General features: G+C 37.5%; 1 pseudogene; it reads right to left on the bottom strand.

Moving 5' to 3' along the window:
• Window positions 1-2,022: 2,022 nt before the first annotated feature.
• On the bottom strand, window positions 2,023-5,212 carry LOC131775060 (uncharacterized; annotated as a pseudogene).
• Between the last annotated feature and the right edge of the window lie 1,298 nt (window positions 5,213-6,510).

The following is a 6,510-nucleotide window of genomic DNA, read 5'->3' as shown; positions in this document are numbered from 1 at the left end:
CTGGTGCTGCTTCAGTGGAGAGTATAACTAGGTAATTTAGTATTATCAACTGAGGTTATAACACAAATTGGCCACCATTGAGAGTTTCAAAGCTGACGTTTTGAGCATTAGCCCTTTGTCAGAGCAAATAGAGGAATTGTGGTTTGCATGTGTTTTTATGCAGAAAATGGAGCTAGTTACACTATTGGTGGGAATATGGTGATGCAAAAACAAGAATAAATTAGTTGAATGAAAAGCACTTGTTGATACTGTGGAGATTATGAGTGCCAATTAGAAAGATAAATTTTTGTTCCAGAGTTTTCCACCTTTAGAGATTGATTTGCCAACCATGCAATCTAAAGATCATGTACACAATAATTGCCATCAGACCAGTGCAACCTTAAGATTTAGTTGACACCCATACAATCTAAAGATGTAGTTGCAACCAAGCAATCTAAAGATCTAGTTGCTATCCATGCCATTTAAAGATCTAGTTTCTAACCATGCAATCTAATATCCAGTTGCCAACAATGCAATCCAGAGATTTAGTTGCCAATCATGCAAGTCAATATCTAGTTTCTTATCATGCAAATGCAACTAACACTCAAGCCAAATTATTGGAATGAAATTCTTACTGTAGCTAAATTGACCAGTTATCAGGACCATGTAATTAAGTGACAAAAGATGTCTACTATCACAAAACATAATTGCTGATAGCAAAAAAACTGGAACTATGAGGGAACAACATCTGATGGTCAAAATAATGAGGATTAAGATGCACCACACCAGCATTTGACAGCATGTCAAAACACACCAATAACAACAAACCAAGGTGCTATAAATAGCAACATTTAAACTTTCAACCTTATTGCCTAACAAAGACTAGCAGTACAGCAGCTGAAATGCTGCAATCAATACACAATCAATAGCCTGACTCTTAAATTGTGGGACAAACGATTAGATGTTAATTTATAGATTCTTACTCATATGGGATATTTGAAAACTGGTTTAACTTATAAAAATTTAAGATTTATCAGCGGAATTTTATGATGTGTACGTTTCCCAAATGAAAATTAAATAAAATAATAAAATCACAACCTTCTCTCTTAAAGAGAAAAACTTATAGCCCTGTGCTATTCTGAAACAAAGCCGTATATGAGGTTCTTTTACGGACAAAATATCCAACATGGATACATTAATGTTTTGTTCAATTACGTTATTGTTATGCGTTATAATACAAGTCTTAAAATAAAATAAATCAATTTCATCCGGAATACATCGATTTTGGATGTCATACATCGATGTTGTGCAGCATACATCGCTTTCCTGACCCATTCACGCGTGACCTTATATAACTAGAAGATGTTCAATAAAACTAAAAGATGAGGAAGCGGAAATAGAAATGACCGGAAGTCAGATTAAACAAGAAGCCCCGGAAACTAACCCTTTCAAAATGGCGGAAATAGAGGCGAATGATTAGTGATGTTTGAGAAGCACTTTGCAAGGTGTACGGATTTGGCTGCCCAACATCGAAGGATTTTTTACGCCTTTGGGTAGGCTACTGGAAAGTGCAGAAGGGCAAAGGAACACTGCGTCCTACGACTCGGCTGAATTTTTTAGTCGTCGTTTTCGAGAAAACGAAAGGGCTCTAATGTCACTTTGACTCTAAGAACAGAAGAAGCCTTCCCGAATGAAGTTGAGGTGATCTCTGATCTAAACGAACTTGTTTTTCTTATGAACGAACTTTGAAGGGACTTTGACAGAATTTTCGAGGACTCGGAACGTTCCACGTTTACTGCACCATCGTCCCTAAACGATCGTCTTTCAACTGTGGCATTAGGAACGGTTTAGTTGGCAGACCAAGGCTACAGATCTTACAGCAAGAGCGGCAAACTCTGCACAATGACCCCGGTTTTCGTTGGGCTGATATCAGAAGAATTATTGAATGAGAGTATTGCTTATGGCAAAATTGGTTATGGCAAGATATAGACATGAAAGGATGATCCTTCCTTATCTTACTTTCAGTTAACAGTTGTGTTATTCTTGGGCCCACAAACCATTTTTATTCATAATTTTTCATAGGACATAAAAAAACACATACAAATCATAATCACTAAGAGATTGAATAAGGGAGGGCGTAACTTGAGGTTTTTAGGAAAAAAATCTTTGTAACTGGTACAATTATCCATGACTTTACATATGTTTATGGTAATGTTTTGCTCCTTTATTGCTAGAAATTTCTACTGCTCAAATTAATACAAAATCTCCGTTAATTTCCTAAGCAGTGGCCAAGGGAAATATGCCAGTGGACCCTTCACATAAAATAGTAAAATTTTTTAAATCCGTTTAGGTTACTTAGGAAATGTTCCACATTCAAAGTTCCAGTTTCAAGTTACTCAGCTTATTAACTGTTTCGTTAACAGCATGATAAACTCAACACCAACAAAAAGAGCTTACAAGAGCTCATTTACAAGGGTATAAACTTCTCTGCAATAGCCATTATGCATGCAACATTGTTTTGCAATATTGTTTTGAGTGACTGCAAATCAAGGCTAGATCTCAGGTTTAAAGTGTTTATACTATGAAGCATCTAGTACATTATGCCACCATAACATCATGTATTTTTTTCCCAGTAATACAAAGTTTTACAACCCTTTGTATTAGTAAGGCTGTCAGATTTGAGATTATAACTGATTATTGTTACTGTTTCCCATTTACATTATCATTAGTAATTTTATTCTTGGCATACTGACATGTATAGCAGTAACTAATTTATACTAATTGTATTAAGAGTTCATTCCAAGTACATGAAGTTAATATAGTAAATCATGAACAGCAGTTTAAATAAAAAGAAGCAATCTGCAATACCACTTGGTAACCAGTTTGGAAGACTGCATCTTTAGCTTCTTGCAGTGACAATTCTTGGTTATGTGTCAGAGTAGTAATTGTGTCAGGTACCAAAACTGCATAGTCACTCTGCATGTCAGGTAAAGCCCTTCTTCACCAATCCCATAATGACTGAATAAATTAACAGCCTTGCTGGCAGTCACATCTGTCACAGCCTTATACCCAGAATTTCTGAAATGTACCGTTCCTTGTATCCAGAGCTGATTGGGAGAGAAATCGCATTGTGTGCTTACAGGAGGATTATTCCACTGACCGATAAATTGGTTAATTGCATTATTAATCAGTGTAATGTAAACTAGATGAATACAAAACAGATGCACCTCATCTGTTGGATCTAAAATTCCACTGTGCTCAAGAAAGAGGAAAATGTTCAAAAAGTGGCTCACAATAACCCAGTTGACATCATACCAGAGATGCTCTATTCTCTGGTTATGAACAGATATTCCAGTGATGTGGCTGCCTCTATTCAAACCTCTTTCTTGCAGCATGAAGCGAGCAACTTCTATGTTTTCCACTCCAGATCACTGCGAACTCTTGATGGTAAATTGTAGTGCTCAACAGCTGACTGGAAATACTACAGTACAGTTAAAGCCCTGTTGTTGGTTGATGCCTGAAGGAATACTATCATTCTTGAAAAACCATCTAAACCACCATGAATGACAATTTTATATGGCTGGATTAGTTTGTGGTTGCCATCAATGCGCCTGTTGGACACCATGAAGACATTTGTTCCACTACACTATCACATATAAGTTAGGTTAAATATGGTAGGTAAAAAAAGTTAAATCTGCCTATCTGAGTAATAGTGGTAATAATTATAATGACATTAACAAAAATAATAATCATAACAACAACAAGAGGCATTTTGTGATCACCCATGAGTAACAGGCGTGATAGGTAGGAATTTTGAGCATAATATCAGGGGAAGGTGGGGGCTGGGAAGCTGGGTTAGGGTAATTAGTGAGGGGGCTAAATAGAATTGGGGAAAGTATCTCAAATCATGAGTTGAATTGGCATTAATTCTCATGCATCAAAATTACGGCCTAACCTCCCTTGTACCACAGATTTAAAACCGGTGTTGCCCCTGTGTGGAGGGAACTCCCATATAAAAAGGAAAGGAATGCTTGTCACAAATTTTGAAAAGAACCCTTAAAAGGTATCAAGATCCTGTTTTATGGGCACAGCTTAATATGCTTTTCACCTCTAAGAGGAAACAATTCCGAAACAACACAGTTAACCCTAGCTGTCATTTTTTTCTGTTCAAGACCCTACCTAAGAGATAGCACAAAAGCTCCCGCTGTGGACCTTTTGGAACTGACCACCATAAGAGGTACCAAACCTGCATTTTTAAACCCTAAAAATTATAACAAGCATCCCTGTCCTTTTTGTACAGGAGTCCCCCCAAGGGGGTGTTGCCCTTAGAGAAATAACAAACTATTTTGAAAAGAGGGGTGGTGGGCTCTAATGGTGTAGGGGGGCCTGTTAAAAATGGAGACCCTTCTGAACAGAGACTCGTTAGAAAGAAGGTAGTGTTAACTAAATAGCGCTTCAAAGAATTCGTTTATTTTACCATAACGCATTGGGGCATGGCACACTGTTCACTCTACGAATTATCTGCTGCGCTGCTCTTAAAGTGCGAAGAACCGGATCCACTCTTCGAATGGATTCCTGAATAAGATGGCACTGGATTCGGAAGCCCCTCTTCCTTAAGCCCCCTTCAACCAGGCGTTGACCAGCGCTTGGTGCCACTTCAAGAATTTCCCTCACATATTCGTCAAGGTCATCGTTGGAGACATCACTGAAATTCTCTCCCACACCAACTGGCAACCCAGATTCATGTCTTCGACGGCGCAAAGTTCTTCCGGAGATTCCAAGAATTCTTCCGATATCAGCCCAACGAAAACCGGCGTCATTGTCAGAGTTTGCAGCTCTTGCTGTAAGATCTGTAGCCTTGGTCTGCCTACTAAACCATTCCTTACCACAGTTGAAAGACAATCGTTTACTGGGACGATGGTGCAGTAAACGTAGAACGTTCCGAGTCCTCGAAAATTCCGTCAAAGTCCCTCGAAAGTTCGCTCATAAGAAAAACAAGTTCGTTTAGATCAGAGATCACCTCAACTTCGTTTGGGAAGGCTTCTTCCATTCCTAGCGTCAAAGTGACAAGAGTTCTTTCGTTTTCTCGTAAACGAATAAAAAATTCAGCCGAGTCGTAGGACGCAGTGTTCCTTTGCCCTTCTGTACCTTCCAGTAGCCTACCCAAAGACGTAAAAAATTCTTCGAAGTTGGGCAGCCAAATTCGTACACCTTGCGTAGTGCTTCTCAAACATCACTGATAATCTGCCTTTATTTCCGCCATTTTGAAAGGGCTAGTTTCCGGGGCTTCTTGTTTAATCTGACTTCCGGTCATTTCTATTTCCGCTTCCTCATCTTTTAGTTTTATTGAACATCTTTTAGTTATATGAGGTCACGCGTGAATGAGCCAGGAAAGCGATGTATGCTGCACAACATCGATGTATGACATCCAAAATCGATGTATTCCGGATGAAATTGATTTATTTTATTTTAAGACTTGTATTATAACGCATAACAATAACGTAATTGAACAAAACATTAATGTATCCATGTTCGATATTTTGTCCGTAAAAGAACCTCATAGCCGTAGTCTCGTTATCGTTTACGCCATTGTTTTTTTTGTCCAAGTAAAACATAAGTATGCATACTGAAGTTGTTATGGAGCTGCGCGGAATTTATCATTTGACTGTTATGATTTGGTACCTTTGCCGATTAAACTACAAACCTATTAATCAAATCATAATATTCAATCCTTCTTAAAGAGGAAATTTCAGTCCATAAATTCCAAATTGCTTTAAATTAATTACCCTAGATGAAATTATCACTCGCTTTCTCTCCTGATATCAGAGAACATAAAAGCAATTCACAATCAAATAACTTAGTACTCTAAAACTTTCAATTGTGCTTCAACGGAATTTTATGACGTGTACGTTTCCCAAATGAAAATTAAATAAAACAATAAAATCACAACCTTCTCTCTTGAAGAGAAAACGTATAGCCCTGTGCTATTATGAAGCAAAGCCGTAGTCTCGTTATCGTTTACGCCATTGTTTTTTTTGTCCAAGTAAAACATAAGTATGCATACTGAAGTCTTTATGGAGTTGTGCGGAATTTATCATTTGACTGTTATGATTTGGTACCTTTGCCGATTAAACTACTAACCTATTAATCAAATCATAATATTCAATCCTTCTTAAAGAGGAAATTTCAGTCCATAAATTCCAAATTGCTTTAAATTAATTACCCGAGATGAAATTATCACTCGCTTTCTCTCCTGATATCAGAGAACATAAAAGCGATTCACAATCAAATAACTTAATACTGTAAAACTTTCAATTGTGCTTCAAATACGATTCTTTGTCGTACTTGGAGCGTATTTCAAAATCAGAAAGCCTTGTATTCGAATTCTTCCCTAATATGTAAGTATGACATTGATTGCATCTTAATTTACTTTGCAGCTCTTCCTTACATTACGCCTAATGTACATCAAACACCTCTTACCTCATCAGGGAGAACTACTGACTAAACAGGAGCGAGAGATAAAAAAAAAAG

Source organism: Pocillopora verrucosa, chromosome 5 (genome assembly GCF_036669915.1).
Source record: "Pocillopora verrucosa isolate sample1 chromosome 5, ASM3666991v2, whole genome shotgun sequence".
In the NCBI taxonomy this organism is placed as follows: domain Eukaryota; kingdom Metazoa; phylum Cnidaria; class Anthozoa; order Scleractinia; family Pocilloporidae; genus Pocillopora; species Pocillopora verrucosa.
The sequence above is the reverse complement of the archived record's forward strand: the minus strand, read 5'-3'. Positions and strand labels throughout refer to the sequence as shown.